Source organism: Diabrotica virgifera, chromosome 3, assembly GCF_917563875.1.
Source record: "Diabrotica virgifera virgifera chromosome 3, PGI_DIABVI_V3a".
Classification (NCBI taxonomy): Eukaryota; Metazoa; Arthropoda; class Insecta; order Coleoptera; family Chrysomelidae; genus Diabrotica; species Diabrotica virgifera.
This window is the reverse complement of record NC_065445.1, coordinates 175,386,218-175,401,523: the sequence shown is the minus strand read 5'-3', so window position 1 is coordinate 175,401,523 and position 15,306 is coordinate 175,386,218.

Here is a 15,306-nt window from a genome sequence, read left to right as displayed (position 1 = left end):
CCCCCTTTTGCTTGCTGCCCTAGGCCGTGGCCTAGTCGGCCTAGTGGTAAATCCGGCACTGGCTGAGACATATTACTCGAATGCCAGAAAGTAGAAACGTCAAACGAATATTGAATGATAGAGTATTGCGAAAAAGGAGACAAGGTCGCCTAAGGAAGAGATAGTTAGAGGCTGCAGAGAGGGATTTAGAAGAAATCGGGGTGAAGGACTGGAGAAAGAGTGCAGAGGACCGAAAAGAATGGAGAAATATTATCCAGAATTTAGAAGCCGTAGGCCTATAAGGCCTATTAGCAAATATATATATATATATATATATATATATATATATATATATATATATATATATATATATATATATATATATATATATATATATATATATATATATATATATATATATAATTTTAAGTTTCTGTGGGTTGGAGTCAACAAAAAAGGGCTTTTAGAAAACTATTTTATATCTCTCAAGCTTTCGAATGTTAATTACATTCCTTTTCAAGAGCTAAACACAGAAACTTAAAATTGTTTTTTAAATAAGTCAACATAGTACTTCTTTTTCTATATATATATATATATATCGATAAAAGGTACGTTGTCGCCTCGCGGTGAAAACTATGACGACCTCGCCTCACCCTTTTGTAGTTCTATTTTTCAAAAAATATATGCATATATACAATGAGGGGAACTTTCTAATTAAGAATCTCTAAAGAGGGGAAACGATTTTAAATGTTTTTTTTATATATAAATTTACGATTAAATCCAATGCGCTGTCGCCTCACAACTATATATGACTAAGAATGAAAGCCGGTACGTTGTTGCCTCAGACGGCGTTGCCAAATATTCGAAAATGAATAAAGGATTGAGTGGGTCGAACTTTGGTGCACAGCGAGAGGTAGTATAGGTATTTATTACGGATATAGGTAAAGAAATAGTGGGAATTTGTTCACATGTTCCATTGTTGTTTACATTAAAAATAAAAGATGGTTATTTTTAATATTTTAACCTTCGGATGACCAAGCGGGGGAAATTGTGACCCCAGCGTATGTTTTTCTTTAATAAATTCAAAAGTATTTTCAATTTTTAACTCATTATTTTTTTATTTGACTTTAATATCATTCTAGATATCCTCATATTTTGAAATAAAAAAAATTCCCTATATTTTACGAATAAAAAATATATTCTGAAGTTGATGTTTAGTAAAATGGCGTCTATTATGTGTAATTACAAGTAGTTTTACGCTAGTGACGTCGACTTTGCAAAGTAACAAGACACTTACTCAACATACACACTACACATGACACTAATACTCATGTTGTGACTGGCTGAAAGACATAAAGTCCATGCCAAAAAAAAACTAAAGAAAAAAAACTTTATTTTTTTGTTAATTGTCATTTTTGACCTGGGGTCATTTCCCCCCCCCCCTTGGTCATCCGTGTAACAGAAAAAGGTTGGTCATCGGAAGGTTAAATAAGCTTAAGATATGAACATGGCTTGTTTGGATTATATGTTTAAAAATTTTTTATTAGTAGATATTCCAAAGCTAGTATTTTGCAATAAATTAAGCTAAGCCAAATTATTTTGTGTGAATTATTGCTCTTATACAGTAAAATTATAAAGGCTCTTTACGATATAATTTATTATTTGCAGTAAACATATTATTACCTATCTCACAGAAAAAAGTGTCAAGGTTTATTTAAAAATTTTAATTAAAAACCAGTGAACTAGTATACATAGCTGTAAAAATGTTCCAACAAAACGTATTCTTACAGCAAAATGTACGAAAATAATCCATAAGGTGGTGAAGGTGGGGTGGTTTTAAGGGCGAAAATGGTTTTCTGAAATTTCTGGCTAAACATTGCATCGTTTAAAAAATTCAACGCAAAAGCTGTGGGCGATAAAAAAATCTACAATTTGTGTAGTGGTCTTTTTATCCTAATCACAAAAAATTTTGAGAAAAACTCAAAGGTAGGTTTTTAGGTACCTATTTAATTTTTTTCTTCTACAAAAATGATTTCATTATGTTTTGCTTAAATGTCAAACCCTTTAATTGAGGCGTTGGTTAGATGTTTATTATATCTAAGAATAAAAAAAAATTATAAAAATAGCAACAAAAAGTAAAATAAAATATTTCTATATTTTCACTTAAGCATCATATAAAAAACTTACATATGATATAAATATTTTATTTTTATTTTTATAAGATGTTGAATTTTTGATATTATAATATTGGAATTCACCTTTTTATCTAGATGGATATACGCCATATTGAATATAATTTGAAATGGTAGGGGAGCAAAGTATGCTAAATGTGCAGTCACTCGAGCGCTTTGGGGACCTATTGGGTTGTGATTATTAGGTCCTAAAACCAAAAAAAGTTAAGTAAAATTTTCCATTTTAGCGGGCGCTTGCCATTTTTTAATTTAATTTTCCATTTCCATTAATCGTTTTTTCCGAATATAGCGCCATCTATCCATAATTCGAAAAAATGTTTCGAATAAAAGTTGCTTATTTTTATGCAGAGAATTCAAATCTGCAATAAAAAATGGGGGCTCCCATTTAAGATTTTTAAGTAACCCCCCACCCCACCTCCATGGGGGGTCGCGTCTGGTACCATTCGATATATTTTTCAAAAATATTAAATAAGTGTATTTTGCAGTTTTTCGATCTGATGTTTATTTTGCTAAATATCGCGGGATTTGTATTTAAAATTTAAAATTTACCCCCCATCCCTCTCTGCGAGGGGTCGTGTTTGGTATCTATCGATAAATTTTTGAAAAATATTGAACGTGTGGTTTTTAGTTTTTCGATCTGACGTTCATTTCGCGAAATATTCGCCTTTTTCTTGTGAAACTTTGTGACTCACCAATTCCCTTACGCCCCGCTCAAATCGTCAGATTTTTTAAATATACACTGTTTTGCATGTACTTAACTTACCTTATCTTAATCTGACAATTTCGAGTATTTTTAAGGATAGATTTTTTTTTTCGGGCCCCCCTAAACGAACTCCCCTGTGTTAAGAGCCAATATATGGCAGAGGTACATCTGCAGGGTACCACGTTTCTCCCCATATGATAATCTGACGCGCTCGAGTAACTGCAAAAATCCCCGCTTGGGCTCCCCTACCAAAAAGTGTTGACACACATGAATAAGGCACATATGAATCTCATATGAATCTCATTCGGAATGTTCCCTTGCTTAGTTTTTTGATGCTTTGAGTAATTTTTTATTTGCATAGTACTTATCGTCACTGTCCGTTTTAAATTATTTACTTGTTTGAGCCAGAACGTTATCTTTTGCAACCAACGCTTTACTTTTTTTAACTTCTTGCATACCTTCAATATTTGGAAAATTAATATTCGTATTTTGAAGATTGCTTTTTTATTTTCTTCCGCATTTCTAAATCGTGGTGAAAATCTAGTTCTTCAAGCGATTTTCCTTTATATTCTAAAGGAAGAGAATCCCTTTCCATTACTATTAAAAATTTTGACAATTTTACGGTTTGATAAATGTCAGCATGTAATTCATGTCATTCATCATGCATTTTTTCGTCATGCCCCATAAACTTGACAAATTCTTTAGTTTAATTTTTGGACATACTTAAAATTTGTGCTACTGTTGCAATATTTTTGCGTAATTTGTTGCTTGATATAGCTTCAGGGTTTGTTAAATTCATTTTGCTTGTCAATTTACGGATCGAAACATCCCCTTTGTCCCATTTTAGCTTACTGCCTGGAACTGCAAACATATAGTTATTAACGTCGGACGACGTCAGACATGTATTTATGTCTATGTTTTATTAAAGTTTCTATGAAACCTTGCAACATTCTTGGAAGTAAAATAACAACAGCTCAAGAACCTTACCAGAACACACTGGAATTTTTTGTCCTCTCGTAAGTGCCTTTTCTCCTTCAGTTAAAACATTTTCAAAATCACTGAAGTCCGTTTATCTTTCGTTACTAGTGCTGAATTTTTAAATACTTAACATTACCTATTCGTCTTCTGTTAAAAATAATGGCTAATGCTAGAGCATAGTTAACTAAATTTTTATGTTTCAAAATTATCAATATTGCTCTCAAACGTCTTCTGACACCTCACACCAATTTTAATACTTTCTTCTCAGAATATTTTAATATCACGTACAAGTGGTACTAGCTTTGGCAATTTTTGTTCTTGAATATCTTTGTTAGCGAGAGAAGCAATTTCCAAACTCCAACGATTTGTCAGCAAAGTTTTCAAATTATGTATTTATAGCCCTTGGGCAATTCTTTTATTTGTCTTTCTGTTGAACACGTAAAATCAGCTGATCCTTTTAGTATTAAATGGAGGTGTTCATAGCAACATAGTTTTAGATACGTACCCAAGTGCAACGCGATAATACGAGTAGGAGAACTGAAGGTCTTTTTAAAACTATTATATACATATAAAACTAAAGACTAAGTAGTTTCGTGTTGCAACGAAATTGAAAATGGTTATTCATTTTTGATTTACATGTTTACTCTGACTGGAGTACGAAGGAAACCATTTGTTAAGTACATTGACTTTGAAATTTATTAGACTCTGCCAATTATTGTACAAGTGCGTATTACCGAAGATTGCCGAACGAAGTGACCCAAGTTCATTTGCCAGGGTTACTGGGTGACGAAAAAGTACATAACGACGAGAATACACACAAAACCAACGCTTCGATGAACGAACATTTTTACTCCTTACATTCAAGTTATTGTAATTTGTTTTAGATCTGTTGTATTAAAATTTACGTGAAATTCTGAATATTCTTCACCACATCCACAACTATTGGTCCTTCGAACTGCGAATCTACAGTGCCAGCAGAACTACAAAAGAAAATAGCAGCTTTACATTCTACGAACCGACGTCGTACTTGACCCGCTGTATCAACCCCAGGAAGCTACATTATTTACAACACTGAATACTGAATCCTTTTTATAATTTCACATTTTTTCAGTCTCTATTTGATAAATATTTTAAGTACATGAGTTTCAATCTAAATTAATATATTTATTTCGAATAGTGACATATTATTTGACGTTTTACCTACTCTCGTATTCATTGTGAATGTGCTAGCTGATTTTTTATTTTATTCTGACAGATCGTAACTAAACGTTAATAATAATTCTTACGTACATAATAATTGAATTACAAAACATTTATTTCCGTTTTCTGCACTTGAATAAATCATTTCTTTTTATTTAATTACATTCATCGAAGATCAAATATTTATTTCTTTAAACATCAAACACATTTTGATTGTTTATATCTGTATAATAATATACGCCACATACATACATAATATTTAATTATTTTGCATCCTCATAAATTTTGGTCAAATTGTCAAAAATGTCAGACCAAAACAAAACAAAGAGAATGGCCACTAAAGGTGCTCTTACACGTTTAACAACATATTTTAGAAGTGTAGAAAATAATGAAGTTATCGACCTCGTAGATTTAGAAATGCGATTATCCAAAGCCGAAGAGCTTTTAGATGTTTTTAATGAGGTTCAGCTGCTTATTGAAACTGATGATCCTGACTGCGAGGAAAATTATGACACAATACATGCCATTGAAAGGCAGACTTTTGAGGACAGATATTTTAAAATAATATCTGACATCAAAAAACTTATTTTATCTAGACGACCTACTGACACGTCTGATTCACGTAGTGTCAATGGTTCAATAGCAGCTGGGCCTACAAATACAAGCAACATTAAGTTACCTCCATTGAATCTAGCTACATTTGATGGATCGTTTGATCAATTCCTCTTCTTTCGCGACAGTTTTAATTCTATTATTAATGATGATACTTCACTTTCCAATGTACAAAAGTTTCATTACTTACGTCTGTCATTACGTGGCATAGCTGCCGACACTATTAAATCTTTGCAAGTCTGCGATGCAAACTACGACATTGCTTGGAGTTTATTGATCGAAAGATTTGAAAATAAACAGTTACTTGTAAACAATCACATTAAAGCTCTCTTTAACCTACCACTAGTCACAAAAGAATCAAATGAAGGTCTCAGACAACTTCTAGACAATACACAAAAACATTTACGTGCTTTAGAAGTTTTAAAACGCCCCACTAAACACTGGGATGATTTGATTATTTATTTGTTAACAACTAAATTTGATAACTCAACAAGACGCTCTTGGGAGTCACAAAATTGTAAAGACAACCTACCAGTTTTAGATGATTTACTGAAATTTTTAAAAGAACGATGTCGTATCTTAGAGTCATTAGATAACTACAATGATAATAAACAGGATCAAAATTCACCACGATACAAAGGTAATAAGTCTGAAACAAGAGCCTTTGTTTCTAACACAGAGAATAGGTTTAAATGCAACTTTTGTAACAAGGAACATAAAATATATTATTGTCCTGACTTCTTAAAACTAAATCCTACTAATAGGTTAAACAATGCAAAACGTCTACGTTTATGCCTTAATTGTCTTGGCACATGCCATCGTACTAAGGATTGTCGTTCTACTGGTTGTAGAAAATGTGGAAAGATCCATCACACTCTGTTACACTTCGAGAATTCACAATCCTCAAATTCAGTTTCCACAGAAAACAATTCTTCTCAATCTTCATTACCTTCCAATGTTCCAAACACTGGGCTGCAGTCAAATGAATCTACTTCTACCTCTAACTTCTCTTCAACACATCATATAAGCTCAAGTGTTCACACTGCTATTAAACCGTATATTCTACTCTCAACTGCTGTTGTTAACGTTTTTGACAAGTTCGGCAACTAACATAAATGCAGAGTACTCTTGGACAACGGAAGTCAATCCAACTTTATATCTGAGAAATTTTGTGATATTTTACAACTTTCAAAGGAAAAAATCAACACTTCGATCTCGGGAATTAATCAATTAACTCACAATATTAACTTCCGGACATCACTAACATTTAAATCAGATATTAACAATTTCTCGAAAAAAATATCTTGTCTAATTTTGCCCAACATAACAAGTAATTTACCTTACATACAGATCAATCGTTCCCAGCTCAATATTCCAACAAAATTACTTCTAGCTGACCAGAATTTTGAAACACCTGGTCCAGTAGACCTTCTTATTGGAGCTGACACATTTTGGGATATTTTAAGCGTGGGACAAATCAAACTTGGTCCTGGGTTACCGATCATTCAAAAAACCACTCTTGGTTGGATAATTTCTGGACCAATTCCAACAAATATTCAACACCACCCCCAACATAATTGTTACTTTTCTTCTACCAGTGAATTAGATTCACAGCTCACAAAGTTTTGGGAACTAGAGGAGTGTCCTAAAACTAAGTTTGTTTCCGAAGAAGACATCTATTGTGAAAATCATTTTAAGCAGCATATTTCTCGCCATTGTGATGGTCGTTTTATCACTACTCTTCCACTAAAGGAATCTCCATCAGTTTTAGGGGATTCTCTAACTACTGCCAAAAAACGTTTTTTAAACTTAGAGAGAAAACTTGAAAATAACATTCAATTGAAATTAGAATATCATGACTTCATACGTGAGTACATTAAACTTGGTCACATGTCCCTAATAAATGACACTAATGATAATTCTGGATTCTTCTTACCTCATCACTGCGTTTTAAAGGAATCTTCAACCACTACAAAGTTAAGAGTTGTATTTGATGGTAGTGTGAAAACTACCACAGGTTACTCATTAAATGACATCATGTATGTCGGCCCTCATTTACAAGATAATTTATTTTACATTTTACTTAGATTTCGTCAACATAAATTCGTACTGGGTGCAGATATAACTAAAATGTATCGTCAGGTTTTCCTTACTCCTGAACAACGTTACCTTCAAAAGATCCTTTGGAGATTTAATAAAAATGATGAGATTTCTGCTTATACACTGAATACTGTTACCTACGGTACTGCATCAGCAGCGTTTCTTGCCATTAGGTCTCTTCATGAAATTGCTCATCGACATATTTCCGAATACCCAAAAATTTCCTCTATAATTTTGCACGATTTTTATGTAGATGATCTATTAACTGGTTGTGACACATCGGAAGAACTCCGAGAAATCAAGGAAACTATTTCATATTTATTATCTTCCTACGGTTTTCCTCTGAGAAAATGGACTACCAATGATTCGTCTCTACAAAATCATTCTGATCCTGATTTTTTGCATTTTGGTTCTGACGAACATAACAAAACACTAGGATTACTTTGGAATCCGTCTTGTGATTCCCTACAATATTCTATAAATATCTCCACAATTAACTTAAAGATTAGCAAAAGACAGATTTTATCCTGTACAGCACAAATATTTGATCCTTTGGGGTTACTTTCACCCGTAACAGTTACATCGAAAATTATTCTTAAAGAGCTCTGGAAACTCAAGATAAGTTGGGATGAATCTGTTCCTGAAAGTATTTACACACTTTGGTCGAAATACTACTTCGAACTTACAAAATTAAACACTTTAAAAATACCTAGACATGTACTTTCTTCTAACCCAGTTTCTGTTCAACTTCATGGGTTTTCTGACGCCTCGGAGGCGGCTTACGGTGCATGTATTTACATATGCTGCACAGATACATTTGGAAATTACACTTCAAATCTTTATTGTGCTAAAACTCGAGTTTCTCCTATGAAGCTTGTAACCATTCCAAGACTCGAACTTTGTGGGGCATCACTACTTTCTGAACTTGTTGAAAAGGTCACTTCATCTGTAAATGTCTCCTTTAAAAACATTACGTATTGGACTGACTCTAAAATTGTTATTTCATGGATAAACACCTCTCCCCATTTACTTAAGACTTTTATAGCAAATCGAGTCTCACAAATACATAAACTGACCAACCCTGAACTTTGGAAATATATTAATACTTATGATAATCCAGCAGATCTACTGTCACGAGGTATAAGTCCTTCTTCGCTCAGTAATTCCCACATATGGTTTCATGGCCCTTCTTGGCTCACTTTGCCTCAAGAAGAATGGCCTCAATATACAAAACATCAAGAAGTTTGTATAACTTCTGAATTACCTGAACTGCGTAACAAAACTCTTGTGTTTCATCACATCAACAACGAATTTACCTTTTACTACAAATATTCTTCATTAAATAAACTAACACGCGTCTTTGCTTATGTCTTAAGATTTAAAGACAATCTGTCGATTCATAAACATTTACGAATAACAGGTCCCTTGACCACAATAGAACTCAATAATTCCCTTTTAACCTTAATTAGGTTCGTACAACGTCAGTCATTTCCATATGATTATGATGCACTTTCCAATTCCAACCAAATTGACAAAAGAAGTAAACTTCTTGGCCTAACTCCATTCTTTGATACAACAACAAAATTAATACGCGTTGGCGGTCGTTTACATCATTCGTCATTTGATTTTAACAAGAAACACCCCATAGTCCTACCTCAGAAAGATCACCTCACGATACTCATTGCTCGCCATGAGCATTTGAAACTTTTACATATTGGTCCTCAAGCACTTCTTGCTTCCTTAAGAGAAAATTACTGGCCAATATCAGGGCGCAATTTGGTTCGAAAAATTGTTCGTGATTGTGTCCGATGTTTTAGATTTAACAATAAACCCGAACAGTATCTTATGGGCAATCTTCCGGAGTCACGAGTTACCCCTTCACGTCCCTTCACGGTTTCTGGTGTCGATTATGCTGGTCCCGTTTTATTACGAGATAGAAAGGGTCGTAATTACAAAACTTCTAAAGCTTATATTGCTCTCTTTATTTGCTTCGCCAGTAAGGCTATACATTTAGAAGTTGTCAGTGATCTCACGACAGAATGCTTCTTAGCGGCATTACGCCGATTCACGGCCCGACGCGGTAAATGCTCCGAAATATTTTCAGATAACGGCAGCACTTTCGTGGGAGCAAATAATGAACTCAGACAGTTTTTTAACACAAATGCTGATCACATTATTACAGACCTCTCAATCGACGGTATTCAATGGCATTTCATTACTCCACGTGCTCCCCACTTCGGTGGATTATGGGAGTCAAACATTAAATCAGTTAAGCACCACATGAAACGTGTAGTAGGTAATGCAATTTTAACATTTGAAGAATTTACCACGGTTTTATATCAAATAGAGGCTTGTCTCAATTCTAGACCACTCTATCCTCTTTCTAATGACCCAAATGACCCTAACCCTCTTACTCCTGCACACTTATTAATTGGATCTTCATTGACGAGTATACCACAACAAAACTTAATGGACATTAATGAAAATCGTCTTTCAAGATTCCAAAGGGTGTAACAGATATTACAGCACTTTTGGACAAGATGGTCCAAAGAATATGTATCCCATCTTCAGCAGCGGGTCAAGTGGAAGGAGAATTGCCAACAGCTGATCCAGCCTGGACGCATGGTTCTAGTAAAGGATGATGGACTTCCTCCCTTGAAGTGGCAGTTAGGCAGAATTTTAAAAACTTACACCGGAAGTGACAATATTGTGCGGTCGGTTGTGATAAAGACAAACTCTGGTGAGATTAAACGACCGGTTGTGAAATTATGTGTTCTGCCTAACCAAGATCAATAACTTTTGTTTGAAAACTATAATTAATATGATCTTTGACTTTTTCTTTAAGACTTTTTATTGAAACCCGGTCTTTGGGGTTTCAAGGTGGGGGAGTATATGTTAAGTACATTGACTTTGAAATTTATTAGACTCTGCCAATTATTGTACAAGTGCGTATTACCGAAGATTGCCGAACGAAGTGACCCAAGTTCATTTGCCAGGGTTACTGGGTGACGAAAAAGTACATAACGACGAGAATACACACAAAACCAACGCTTCGATGAACGAACATTTTTACTCCTTACATTCAAGTTATTGTAATTTGTTTTAGATCTGTTGTATTAAAATTTACGTGAAATTCTGAATATTCTTCACCACATCCACATCTACCATTCTCGTTGGAACTTTACCGCGCTGAGCAGATGAGACTGAATTATAAAATTCCCTCATCTTCCTTAGTCTCAGCATCCGTTACGGCTTGGAAATTTTAGAAGCCTCAAAGGTGTAACTAGAGAAGGTTCCCATTGTTTTCAATCTGGTAGGATGTGGAGCAACATTTTTGGTGTTGTTTTATGTGCTATTAGGTTGAAAACTTAGTCTTTTGCTAGCAGTTGCCGCTAGGGCATCCCTGCCATTTCGTTCGTTGCAATTCGTGACTGCACGCCGGGGTTTGTCCTAGTTGGGTCAGAGAGAGCAGTATATCCGCCTCCTGATGAGAGACTAATAAGTTTCGAAACCTGTAGAGGCGCTTGCAGCGCTCTCTGATTGGACTAGAATATGATGCGCCTGTAGTTTCGCGTTGCAACGAAATTGAAAATGGTTATTCATTTTTGACATATAAAACTCTTGGAACACTTGAGATCGTCAAAATTTTTGGGTCTTAAAATATGCTTTAAAGCAATCGTATTATTATTTACCATCGTTCTATACTTAATAAGAAATATAGAGAGGGTTCGCATTCTTCCACTACATGCATAGTTTATACCCTCTCTCTTATGGTTTTTTAAGTAAGAATTACCAAAATTAACGTAAATGTAAATGCTATACATCTTTCGTTTTGTCGAAGACTCTTGTTCCTTAAAGCGGCGTCCTCATTGAGTTGACATTGTCAATCGACTCTGTCTATCGACACTGTCGACCGACACTGTCGATCGACAAATCGAAAAAGCTTCGATGTGTGACGAAGATGACGCCATTATTGTTTGTGCCGCATTTGTTATTATCACAACTAAAAACGTAAATCATCGCGTAAAAGAAGATTCTATCACCTGCTTTTCTATATTAAATTCACTGGCAATTTCCATCAAAGCATCGTGTCTCATGTTTCGGTCCATATAATATTTGCTTCTAGTGTACACATTTGTTTTTAATTTGTAAGCTTCAATAAATGCAATCACTTTTTCTTTTCCCATTCCATTTTGCCGACAAGTACAAAACACGAGACTTTAGATGAGGCAGACTACGCCGCACGCTGAATTATTTTTACTGTATTTTTAAATGTCGAAGGTCGAAGGTTGAATGCACGTCCACACTTGGGATTCGACTCGATTACCCTTTGATTTTACCGACAGAGCATGGAAGATCAGTCGACACGTCGATCGACATCTTCTGTCGATCGACAAAGTCGATTGCCGCGTACACACTCAGTCGAGAGTGTCGATAAACACAGTCGATCTACAACGTCGACTCAATGAGGACGCCGCTTAACATTTAATTTGGGGACAACGTTTTTTTGGATGTCTTGTCAATTTATTTTTGTTAGTTTCTCATTTTATCGTCCTATATTTTTTTGCTTGAAATATTACTGTTGTCATTTCTATTCAAACATTTTAATGTCAGAATACGGGTTTTTCTTTCAGAGCAGAAGTAGTAAACTTCTGATGTTGGATAGTGTTTTGTTGTTTCATTTTTGATATTTTTGAAACTGTTCACTCCCATGCACTTTGCATGTCACTCACATAAAGATATTTATTTTGGTTTTAGTTTATTTTTATTTGAGTTAAGCCTTTCAGGTTCATTTTTGTGTTTTTCAACTTTCTCTAATTTCGATAGTATATCAGTGTTTATCCTCTGTCATAACTGTTATTTTTTTTCCTACTGCGGTTACAGAAAAAATCATTTATGTTCTTACTTTTGTAATAAAGTGACATAATATAATGATTTTTTTATTTTTAGGATTAAATTAATAATTGGTTAGAATTTTCCTATCCCTTCGTCTTCATGATCCTTTGGGCATAGACTTGTTCAGTTCCATATTATAATAACTACTTAAGTATTACATACGCTCCATGATTACTAATATTCTGTTTGTAATTTTTATTAATTCCTATGCGACCAGCTAAAATATTTTTATTCCGGCATGCTCTCTCTCTTATAGAATTTGTTTATATAGGGTGTCCAGAAACTCTACCTACAAACGAAGACAGGCGATTTCTCAGATATTTTCCTAAGACAATTTAACCCAATTCACCTAGTCCGAAAATGCTTCCTAAGGGAGCTAGAGCTTTTGGAAGGTGGCATCTAGTAATTAGTTTTTCTTAAATACCTCCAGAACGCTTCTATTCAGAAAAACGAAATTTGGTAAGCCTATTCATCTTCCAGGGATAAATCGATTCCATCCATTGTGAATTTTAAGTACCGGTCATAGGCGTCTATTTTGGGTAGGGCAACGGTTATTTTATAGCATAACTTTTCTGTCTTTAGCGTTTAAGTATTTTTGACTCTGGATTTTTAAATTGTGAGGTATTCTAGAATTAAAAGGTACTCTTGCTTTAAGTCGGTAATACACATCGATTTCTAGAAAAATTTATTTGAAAACTTTTCGTTTTTTGAATTTGAAAAGAATTTTAAAAAACGGTGTATTTTACCAACTTGAAGCAAGAGTAACTTTTAGTACCAGAATACCTCATAATTTAATAATCTAGCGTCAAAAATGCTTAAGAATTAAAGACAAAAAGTTATGCGATAAAATAACCGTTGACCTACCCAAAACGGACGCATATGACCGGTACTAAAAATTTGCAATTAATGAAACCGATTTAACTCTGGAATAAAAACAAACGTACCAGTTTTTGTTTTCTATATAGTTTTTTTTAATTCTTTTTTAATTCAAGAAACGAATAATTTTCAAATCGATTTTTCTAGAAAATGGTATATTCTATGGACTTAAAGCAAGGGTACCTTTTAGTACTAGAATAATTCACAATTTAATAATCCATAGTCAAAAATGCTTAAAAATTAAATATAAAAAAGGTATGGGATAAAATAACAAATAACCGTTGCCGTACCCAAAACGGGCGGCTATGACCGGTACTGGGAATTCACAATGAATCTTATCAATATATATATATATATATATATATATATATATATATATATATATATATATATATAATGACTAGTGGGTGTATTCCTATGTTTTACCATTGTTTTATTTTGTGACGTCTATTTATCTATTTATGTATTTCTGTTTCACTACCAACTTTGCATGCAGGGTAAGTCAAAACCTTTTATTAAATTTTAGTATTGTATCGTTGACGAATTGTTTTTTTTTAGTGATGTAATAATAATTCTTGAAAAAGGCATGGATATCCAGCCGAAACGTCGAATAAATATGACATAACATCATAGCCATCTCTCTTTTTATGAACCTAAACCCAAGAAACCAAATTAATAAAATATATTAAGGTTCAAGAATCTAACTCAAACTATATATATATATATATATATATATATATATATATGAATTAAACGAAAAGATTTATCTGGTATACAGAAGAAATCTTTTCCGTAGCGGACGCGAAAATGTAAATTTCAAAGTCTTCATAAAAGACGAGGAACGACAAAAGACACCTCTTTGTGTCACAGATTTGTCTACAAAGCCACGTTATTCGCTACACATTCGTCAATAACGGAGAAAAACCGTGATATGAAAGGAAACGGCGATTGCATTTTATTTCACTTCGACCACCACCGATATTCTACACGACGTGTTTCGAGCTCATGTCAAGCTCTCGTCAGGAACATCTAGGTGGATGGTCGAGGTGTAAGAAAATGCTTTTGGCCTTTCTGGTAATAATAAAATAACCAGACTTCAGTACACTTCGTACGACATCTATATGAATTAAACGAAAAGATTTCTCTGGTATACAGAAGAAATCTTTTCCGTAGCGGACGCGAATATGTAAATTTCAAAGTCTTCATAAAAGACGATGAACGACAAAAGACACCTCTTTGTGTCACAGATTTGTCTACAAAGCCACGTTATTCGCTACACATTCGTCAATAACGGAGAAAAACCGTGATGTGAAGGAAACGGCGATTGGATTTTATTTCACTTCGACCACCACCGATATTCTACACGACGTGTTTCGAGCTCATGTCAAGCTCTCGTCAGGAACATCTAGGTGGATGGTCGAGGTGTAAGAAAATGCTTTTGGCCTTTCTGGTAATAATAAAATAACCAGACTTCAGTACACTTGGTACGACATCTATATGAATTAAACGAAAATATTTCTCTGGTATATAGAAGAAATCTTTTCCGTAGCGGACGCGAAAATGTAAATTTCAAAGTCTTCATAAAAGACGATGAACGACAAAAGACACCTCTTTGTGTCACAGATTTGTCTACAAAGCCACGTTATTCGCTACACATTCGTCAATAACGGAGAAAAACCGTGATATGAAAGGAAACGGCGATTGCATTTTATTTCACTTCGACCACCACCGATATTCTACACGACGTGTTTCGAGCTCATGTCAAGCTCT